Below are 10995 nucleotides of genomic sequence, written 5' to 3'. Positions count from 1 at the left end.
ATTTCAGATATATTTTATTTTTATAGAGCAGTCTCAGAAAAACGGTCACCTTAAGGTCTCAAGTCAACTTATATTACAAGGCCCAACAAAATTAGAGAGCAATCAGACAGCAATAATGAAATTTCATTTCACAAGAGCACTTTCAACAGTCAATGAAATACTGTTTCTCCTAGACTAAAAGCAATGTAGATAAAGTGCAAGAATTATGGCTAGTAAACCCACTCTTTTCTAAGCATCATAGGAGGAAAGGTTTAAAAGATAAATAGTCATTTGACTCTCCATTAACTATATGCAATATGTCATTGTAACATACATGTGAATGTAACATAATAATATAATTTTTTCAATTTGCAGATGAAGTGTGCCCACAATGGATACACGCATGAACAAGTAAAAGAAAAAATGAGGCCACATGCTACAGGTCAAAAGGAGAATCTGATCTTTTTTATATTTCTACTGAAAGTGGAAATGAAGGCTCAGCCCTTCTTTGTGTCTTGCATTATATGCAATATTACACAGCAGTACAGAATAGTTACAACAGATGTGTTGTGAGAGATCACTGCTAGTGCTAGCACTGGACATTGCAGCATGTATTTCAATATTGAAATTGTCTGTCCCTTATTAAAACTCATACTCATACCTGCAAATAAGTTAAAAATGGGGTATGTGAGATGTATAATTAAGGGTGAATGCAGGTGTCATATCTCTCCAATAAAAAACATAAAAGAAACTGGACAGTGTTGTTATATCAGTTATAAAGAAGGTAGGGAACAAAAGAGGAAGAAGAGGCCTGATATTTGAAAACAAATGCCCCCAAATTGTGTATGTATTCTTGTATGTATGTATATAATCAAGATGCAAAAGACATCTATCGATTCTCAGTCTTTTGTTGCCATTTATCCAAGTCCAGGTTGTAGGGACAGTGGTGTAAACAGTGACACCAAGACGTCCCTCTCTCCAGCCACCTTCTTCAGGCATTTGATGGGGACACCAAGGCACCAAGCCAGTCAAGGGAAATAATATCTTCAGTGTGTCGTGAGTCTGTGCTTCGATCTCCTAATGCCTGAAACATCAAACCTCCAGCCAAGGCCAGGCTCGTCACCCCACATCTAAGGGAGAGCCCAGGCACCCTGTGGAGGAGGCTAATTTCTGCTGGTGTATCTGTCGACACATACATACACAGTTCGTGGCTATGGGCGAATATATGAATGTCAACCATCCATCCATACATTCATCAATCAATCAGTTGATTGGTTGTCTATTCTAATGTGGCTAAGTCAAAGAAGATGGATGATGAACTTTAATACTGTGTCGTTTCCCATTGCCACACAAAAGTTTTTTTTGATTGTTGACTGGTTGTGCTCTGTCTTTGAACGTCAGTCAATAGATGAAATTAAGACAACATGAAGCAATTTTATGTTTTGATTCAGAAACAGAAAAATGCAATAATGATCTGAGTTACATAATTTTTTTTCATCAGTTTTTTTTTCTAATTAAATATTAGTTCCTGATTTTGCAACTATGTAAACATAACAGTAAATAAGTGCTGGTCTTAGAGCCCTTTCCCACTTCAATGCTGGAAGGCTGAAGCTGGCGCCCACTACTGTTACAGAAATAGAAGACCTGCTACAAACTTTCAGAATCTCTTTTCTCTTTTAACTGCCAGTCACTTCAGGTCTTGTTTTCCACAGAGATACTAAACATCAGCATGAAGCTGCTGATCGTGTCCGCACCTCTTTGTGCAATGATGGCTTTGACATCTGCTATTGGTGAGTATTGAAATATAATATGCATCATATGTGTAATTAATCATACAAATGAATAATACAAAGTAAATTTTGTGTAAAAATACAATAAACGGAAAACTGATGATGAAAGTCAACATCTATTTCCAGCTCTTTAAGATGAAGAGGGCAGCAGTGGGACAGAGGAACTATTGCTTACCAGTCTGTGAAAAATTTCCAGAATATCACTAAACGTAATTATATTTCTGTCATTCTGAACAGAAGTGCAATGTCCAGCAGGACGCACAGCTAAGTTTTTGGTACAAAAGAAGTGTTATGGGTTATGAGGGAAAAAAAAATCTACATCTGTGGATCTGAAAGGTATAATCACGTCATAGACACTGAACAGGTGAGAGGTGCACTGGGGGGCCAAACCAGTGAGAGCTTAAACTAACAAGGATTTTAAATGTAGTTCTGTACAAAACAGGGAACTTTCCCATGTTACCCTAGGTTGACTTAAGTATCGTATTATATGGTCAAATTGCTGTGTATGTGTAAGGACTCTGGTTGATGTATTCTGAATGAGTGAATGAGTCACCCTACTGATGATTTAGACAGTTCTGCAGCAGTAAACTGCTAAATATAAATACATGGATTGATTTCTCATAGTCAGTTTGAGATAAAAATCTTCTAACATTTGATATACTGCGCTTCACACATTTATTAGACCACCTGTCATAAAAATACGATGAGTAGTAGTGTAATATAATTTTGAAATGTCATGCTTTTTAAGTGATAGAATTTACCATTTGATATTTGATTTGAAGTGTAACACGAAAGTGAACAAAGAAAACAAACAACAACAAAAAAAAAAACAATTAGTCCAAAAAACTGAAATCCGGGAAAGTACTTTAGTGTTGCTTTGTATGCTTGTCTTCAGGAGAAGATCATGTTGTGAAGACATTCAGACGCTGTCCACATGGCTGGAAGAGGTACTGCCAACCCCTGTCTTGGGCTCAGGCTCAGGTAAATATGTGCATTTAACCTTTATTCTTCATGGATTGACTTTAATACTTTGTTACTTTTTAAGTATAGCTTTGTGAAATCCTTAACCTTTTTTGTTTACTTTGGAAATTCTCCTGTCTCTTGATCTCCAATGTTGAAAAACTGCGAGCAAATGAAGGAAAATCTTGCATCTGTACACAGCCACAGAGAGCACAAGTTCATTCACAAGCTGATATTTCGAGCCACTCACGAGTGTAAACCTACATGGCTCGGAGGCTCAGATGCAAAAGTGGTATACATCTAATCATTATGCAAAGTCTGACAGATCGTGTACATAATTGTTCTTTGTATGCTGCTGCTAAATGTCCATCTTTGCATATTCGCAGACTCTCCCATTGGTTGATCTTTATCTATAAATCTCTCCTTGGGCTGGTTCCATCTTATTTATGTGTTTATATGTGTAAAAACCACAACCAATACAGCCTTCATTCTCACAATACAATACAGTTGATTGTCCCTAGGATCAGAACAGAATTGGGGAAAAAGGCTTTTAAATACGCTGCCCCTGCTTCCTGGAATGATCTGCAGAAGGAACTGAGATTATCGGAATTGGTTACCTTGGGAGAGTTTAAGTCTGTTTTAAAGGAACGAGAGAGTGGCTCTTTTACTCAGTGTGATTGTTTTTAATGTACTCTTGGTTTGATCTGCTGTTGTATATTTTGCACATGTTGTTATGGGATATTGTATTTGTTTTGAACGTTGTATATTTATGTGGTATGCGTATTTTGACTTTTGTTGTCATGATGCCAGGTCTCTCTTGAAAATGAGATTTTTAATCTCAATGAGATTTTTTACCTGGATAAATAAAGGACAAATAAGATAAAGGATTATTCTGCATATCAAGTTCCTCGTTGAGGTCTTCCGTCTATTATTCGAGGGTTTAGCTTGTTTGTCTGTTCTGTTTTTGGACTTGGACTTGGATCAATGGAACAAATGTCAGATATATAAACTGGTGTCATTGAGAACCGAGCAACCATTATGACCGTGAGGACTGCCTGGAGATGGATTTTTCAGGTAAATCTCCAAAGAAATAGAGCCCTATTAATGTTCAGGAAAAAAAAGCCACAATACCCCCATTTTCTTAAATAATGTTTATTAACAGTGAAAACGTAATAAAAATACTGCATCTTAGCATTAACAAAGACAATTAAAAAACAATAATTTTATTCCAAATTTAATTGTTTTTATTATTGTCCCCAAATTATTTATTTTGTTTTTTTACTAAATAAAATCACAATTACATTTTATATGAATTTAAATATACAATATTTTTGCATAGTGATGTGATAGTAACATTGAATACTCACTGTTATTAATCTATATAGAACAAATATAGCTCAGTATATGTTATGGTTTCATTTAATGGTGATACTTGGTGCTTACAGAAAAAAAGTGTTGGAATGATGTGTTCTGTTCCTGGCATACTACAAAGATGTGAACAATTCTCACTGTTTCGCAGTTTACATACCCTATCCCTATCTATTATAAACCCAGTCGTTATGTTATTTAGAGAACAATATAGGCAGCACAGTTACTGCACAATCAGTGCACTGGCAACAGGTGAGGCGCTTAGCTGTCATTTGTACTGTTATCCAGAGTCCAGTTTTTGTATAAAGCTGTTAGATTCTGTTATATTTTTGTTAACCTTGATATGGAGAAAAACAACCATGAATTTGTATTCCCTGTGCTCACAGATATTGAAGCTCGCACAGTTATATATACTGTATATCCATGTATATGTGTATGTATGTATATATATATATATATATATATATATATATATATATATATATATATATACATAACAGCACATAACAGCAGGGTGAAAGATGCTCACAGCCAGGGCATACATGGAACGCCATAACCAGGTGGCCGGCATAGTATACAAAAACATCTGTGCTGAGTATGGCCTGGAAGTGTGTCCCGAGGTGTGTCCCGAATGACAGCAACATCAGGAAGAAGGAACACGAGAAGAAAGAGAAGTACCAAGGGCTCCGAGAAGAGCTCGAGAAGATGTGGAGGATGAAGGTAACAGTAGTCCCAGTGGTAATCGGAGCACTAGGTGCAGTGACTCCCAAGCTAGGCGAGTGGCTCCAGCAGATCCCAGGAACAACGTCGGACATCTCTGTCCAGAAGAGCGTAGTCCCAGGAACAGTAAAAATAGTCTCAAGCTCCCAGGCGTCTGGTAGTGAACCTGAGCTTGACGGATAAAGACCGCCCACAGGAGCAAGGGTTTTTTTTTTTTTTTTGAAGAGAGAGAGCGAGAAACTCACATTTGTTTCATTCTACTTCAACTGTACAGCGACACCTAAAAAGTGTCTGTTTTATTAGGTATACTGTTGATAGAAGCCTCAAAGTAGTATAAAAGGTGATCATGCCCATGTAAACATATTTCTTTCTAATTGTCCAAAGTCTTGGACTAGAAGGACATATAATTAAGAGTGATAATAGAACCAGCAAGTGCAGATAAATATTAAATTCCCCAATTGTAATACATGCATATTATGACTGCTGAATATGTATATGCCTTAACAAAAGAGATGTAACACAGACAGATGCTTGACTGAAAGCTTTAATGTTGCATAAAAGACCAAAAAAGGAGAAAAAAGAAAAACAGAAGAAAGTTTTGTAAGATCAATGGTAACACAATCAGTCTGCTCTTGTTAAAGACACAAGGCCTAAAAGACAATGCAGCTTTTGTTGATTTGTCATTTTGATTTTTAGATTGGGTGCTACCAAGAAAGGAAAAATGTAACTACAAAATGAAAGAAGTAGGAGCAAGCATAACACAAACACTATTATACATCAGTTTGTGTTTTACTGGAAAATTTATGCTTCAGTCTCAGCCCTGGTGTCTTGATATTTTCTTGGCACAGACAGATGGCCGATTTTCGTTACACTGCATATCATCCCAACACTTGGAATCTGCAAATTTCAAAAACAGAAATCAGGAAATTCTAGTGCTGTCAGCGTTATTCTTGTTAAAATGACGTTAACCCCATACCGTCATTAACGCAGCAAATCGCCCTTAGCAAGTTAACACAGCTCGCCCCATGCAAGGGGCTGCACGGCACAGAAGCGTTAATGAACTAACCACACTGACAGGTTGATGCCATGCAGCCCGTGCACGGCGCGAGCCGCGGTAATGGCGTTAATGTCATTTTAACGAGATTAACGCTGACGGCACTAGTAAATTCATTTAAAAAATCATTCAGAAATTAGGCAGTCATGGTAAATATTGTGCTTTGAATTACCGCCATAATTCATCTGCAGACAATCCTGCTTGCCCATATTATTAGGCTCTCCTGGGCACCAGTGTGTATAGTGGAAAGGGGTCCCATCACTCCACAGCCAAACACTTTCCTAGAAGACAGAAATTGATAGCATCAGTTCAGGCAGGCCTAAAGATTATACCTTGTCAAAGTCTTGTCAAATCAGTTTTATTTAATTGACATAACCAATGTAAGCCCAACAAGGGACAATTGTTGAAAATTAGCAGTAGCTATAAACCTATGTGCGGTACATCAGTCTCATGTCTTGCACTTGAACTATGTTAAACTGCACTGTCCCTTTTAAATAAAAATAAATTCAAATTCAATGTAACCAGCTGGCAAATCTCAAATATCATTTATTATATTATTTAAGCTGCTTTTATCTGTCAATTGATTTTACATTTTAAAATAATGGCAATCTGTCATCATTAAGAGAAACAGAAACATAACGTAATGATTTAAAAAAGTACCTCGGATGCATCAGTTCCTCCTATCCAAGTTTCTTTGTAGCCATGATCACCAGTCAGCTTCTGAATGTGATGGTACTCACTGCTGCTGTGCACAGATGCAAGGTGTGCACCCATGGACAAGCAGTTTCTCTTCAGTGAAGAGTGACAGAGAGAGATTTTTAAAGTCACAACTAGGCTAGATGTGTTTTAATCAAGTTTTGAAGACAATACAAATCAGAGAAACTTACCTCAGCTTGAGCCCAACTCATGGATCTTGGAATGTAGACAAAACAGCGATGATTGAAATGAGACCAACCATGAGGACAACCAGAGGACATGTTGAACCGGTAACTCTTTGCTGGGAACAAATAAATAGTTGTATGTACATGTATCTCCAGCTGATATTGTATTTTGTTTTATTTTGAATCATGACATATGCAATATTGAAAAAAACAAACAAACAAATACCATCTCGACAATTAAATATTATGTAGTTTAAGTGATTGACAATGTACAGGGCATTTTGACTCCCTCACAGTTATAAATTGTAATTATATCTATGCAGCTGCAATCTTTTTTTTGGTAGTTCTTAATCTTTTCACTCTAGTAATAGGCAGTAAATTTCGAAACACAAAGTTTCATTAAAAATTATAAATATAAGAATTATCATAAAATCAATAACAAAGAGACCTGAACAGAACAAAACATTATGACTTAAAAACAAGTCAATGCAGATGTGTTTTAGCAACTGATTCTGCAAGTCTTATCTCTGGTCATTCTAAAGCTGAGGGGACATGATGGCAAAGTATGGTCACCTTTGGATTTAAACTTTCAACTTTTTGATAGCCAGAAGGGCTGATATGAGGCTGATATGAGGCTGGCATTTCTGGTATGTGACTTGTGCTCAGACTTAAGCAATGTTTAAACCATAAAATGAGAAACCAATATGGTGTTTGTAGTATACAACTTATACTCAATGAACAACTTTCATGTATCTAAAAGGTCTTGTGCCTGTGCTTGTGACTGTTTTTATTTTATTTTTCTTTGGACTCTATTTCTATGTGCAAATTAAATTTGCACATAGAAATAGTGCAAATCTCTTGCTCTGTCATATATAATTATATCTTTTAAAATATATTTTTGTTGTCCTTTCTTTCCTTAAAATATATCCTCTGTATTATAAACCGAGAGTCACATGATGCATGACACAATTAATTTTCTTTTCTTTATAAATGTGATCAACTTTGGTGAAAATCTGGAAATGTCCACTGACCTGTTGGAATTAAACCTCCTGCACCACTGCCGACATCTTCATGTGGCAGAAATGAACAAATTAAAACAATAGATGGTGACTAAATATTTAAACACGTACGTACTGACACATATTTACATACTTTACATTATACTGAAATACTCACAAGCAGTGGTCAGAACCATCAATCCACAAAGAAGTGCAGCCACAACCAGGAGCTTCATGGTGTCTCTGTGTAAAAACAGAAGACAGTAAGTACTGTCAAATCTTCAAAGAAAGAAGAGGAGATAATTTAAGAGTTTGTACTAGACCTTTTGCAGAAGGTATTCTCTCTTTTCAGTGTCAGCCAATAGATTTAGCCTTCCACCACAGAGGTAATGAACAGCCGTGAGACTAGTGTTTATATACTCTTACATTTATATACTTGCAAAATCAGGAAATAACTTATTTCTTAACCAAAAAACCCCAAAACAAACAAAAAAGAAAACAATTGCCTCATCCCTAATTTGCTTTCATGCTGACTTAGTTTCAGATATTAACTGATAGTCAACAGAGAGGTTCCAAAGAGTACAACCAAAGAATAACTTATAAAGCTTTCCCGTAACTTATAGGAAAAGTTATTATGTTAAAAAAGAAACTCTGTTGAAGGATATTAAAATGCATTGTAATTGGTGTCATTATCAGTATTTACAGAGACACAATGCATAACTTCTTCCTCCTGTCTAAAAAGTTAAGAATATATTGCCACCACTTAATAACATCATCGTGACTGGAAATATTGGTGCACTTATACATAAATTGGAAGTTCATCATATCCATCCATTGTATCCGTGTAACTTTGTACAGCTATCACTGCTACTCTATCACCGCTAGTAATAATCATAATCATAATCAATATTTATAGTCATAATAATATATTTGTATTTATGAATGGCATACTAAGGAGGGGTAATGCTATATGAATGATGAATTAAGCACTTGCTAATACCTGACCAATCACTCAATAATGCTTCATAGTGTGACATTATAAAGTTCTATCACCTTGATCAGGCTGTTGTTGAGATTTGATGGTATATAAATAAAACTTATCGTAATTGAGGCGAATGTTGCTGTTATCCCTGGGATTACTTTGGGATTGACCTTTCAGATCAGCTCCAGTTATTCCTTCAGCTCTCTGTACTTTCTACTTATTCATTTATTTGTGGTCCTTCTTCCACTGGGATTGCCACATCTATCACAAGTTCACAACTGTGATCTTCTGCTTTTTGTCAGCCACCACTGTGTCTGGTTGGTTGGGCAACAGCTGCTTGTCTGTTTTAAAGTGGAAGTCCCACAGCACCTTAGCCCTGTTGTTCTCAAATACATTTGGTGGTATCTCCCATCGGGACTTGGTGATTGCTTGTCCATATGCACAGATGTTCCTGTACACTATTCCAGAGTTAGAGTCTTGTCTTGTGCTGCAATGACCACAGCCTCTGTGGTGTCCTTTTAGGCTGTCTTTTTCAAGCCATCCTTTTCAAGGATTTCTTGATGTTAACCATTTGCTCTATCTGTCCATTGTACATCACTTGCAGGTACTTGGTCGTCAATGATAGTTCCCCTTCCTGTTCGCCATCATGTCTTCCTGATCTATTTTCAGAATTTCTGTGTTTCATCCTGGATTGTGACACTCACTGACACTCACTAATCCTCACCCTCCCTCTTTCAGTTCCTCATAGAGCCTCAGGATACTGACTTTGAGTGGAGACCTCCATGCATTATGACGATTTTTTGTGTTGTGATATCAATGACATCTATCTCCTCGTGTGGCCAGCATGTCTTACCTTCAGGTAAGACGTCCATTTTGTCATGACTCCTATAGGCCTGTGGGATACCAAGGTACTTCTGTCCTGTATACCTGCTATTCTGCCTTCCCCTCAAACTTTATCCATATACACTCTTAGTGATGAGCTGGCTTAGCGGGTTGTGGCATATGCAGAACAGTAATGTGTAGACCAGGGGTCGGCAACCTTTCTGATGGTGAGTGCCATTTAAAATTTCCTCAGAAGTCAGAGTGCCATATGATTGCATTAGCAATAAATTTAATAACGCTCTATATGAACAGTTACACAATATATAGAACCCCTTTATAGAATTATATTTGTTTGCAGATGTTGGCAGCTATCAGCGAATAGTTATCAGCTATTTTGAAACAAAAAAAGACACTTTTTATCCATAACAGCAAATGAACTGTACAACAGAAAATACAAATGCTATTTATGGTCTCCTCACAACAATGATAAGAAAAATAAACTCAGCCAATATGGCATGTTTGTTAATACAGAGACACACATGTTAATGTGATCTCTGGTCTCCCACTCAGAGGCACAGGTCTCCGAGTGTCCAGCATTCAGACGGCTGCCTGAGGACACTCTTCATGTGAGAGAAAATCTGCTCACACAGATATGTAGAGCCAAATACTGTCAATAAGGCCTCTGCAATGTTCTGAAGACAGTTAAACTTGTCAGGTAGTGATGTCCAGCAGGTGAAAATGCAAGCTCCATGAACACGCACAGCTGTGGATTCCAGCTGCTTCGATGTTGCATTAACTGGCATTAACTCAGCCAGCAATTTGACTAAAGACCGGCCCACCAGGTATTAAAGCCATAAAGCCTTTGAATGAAAACAAACACTGTTGTGACAGTGATGTACACTGTCTTGTTGGCATATGTATGATTTCTATACATTTTACATCAGATAAAAAACTTTGGTTGTAAGCTTCAGATAATTATTTAATAACAGCCAGACATTTTAAATGAGAATAAGAAAGTATTTCTTTGTGCCCCCCTTTCCCTGTTATTGCCCTACCTGGCCCCCTGGCAAAACTTTGCTAGACCCGCCCCTGCACAGTTACCAGCTGTCAGCTACTTAGAAAAGGATCCTGGTGTTATTTGTCTCTCAGAAACAGTTCATAACTTCCCTTCAACTCATTCATGTCACCTAAAAGGTAAACCTGTTTCTCCATCACCTGCTCAGCTCTGATGATTCAGTAAGGACATCTCCTGATTTCATCTTCATGTTTCCCTCTCACCAGATATACAAACCGATATCATGACCAGCAGCTTTTACAGCTGTGACTCCAGCAAACATCAGCTGTACTAGAAATTAATATTAAATAAATTCTAACAACAGCTGATCAAGCTTAAACGTGCTGCTGTTGTTTAACGCCACATCCGCTGGTTTCCTCTTTCTGG

This window comes from Pelmatolapia mariae, linkage group LG3_W (assembly GCF_036321145.2).
Source record: "Pelmatolapia mariae isolate MD_Pm_ZW linkage group LG3_W, Pm_UMD_F_2, whole genome shotgun sequence".
Taxonomy (NCBI): Eukaryota; Metazoa; Chordata; class Actinopteri; order Cichliformes; family Cichlidae; genus Pelmatolapia; species Pelmatolapia mariae.
Note: the sequence above shows the minus strand (reverse complement) of the source record.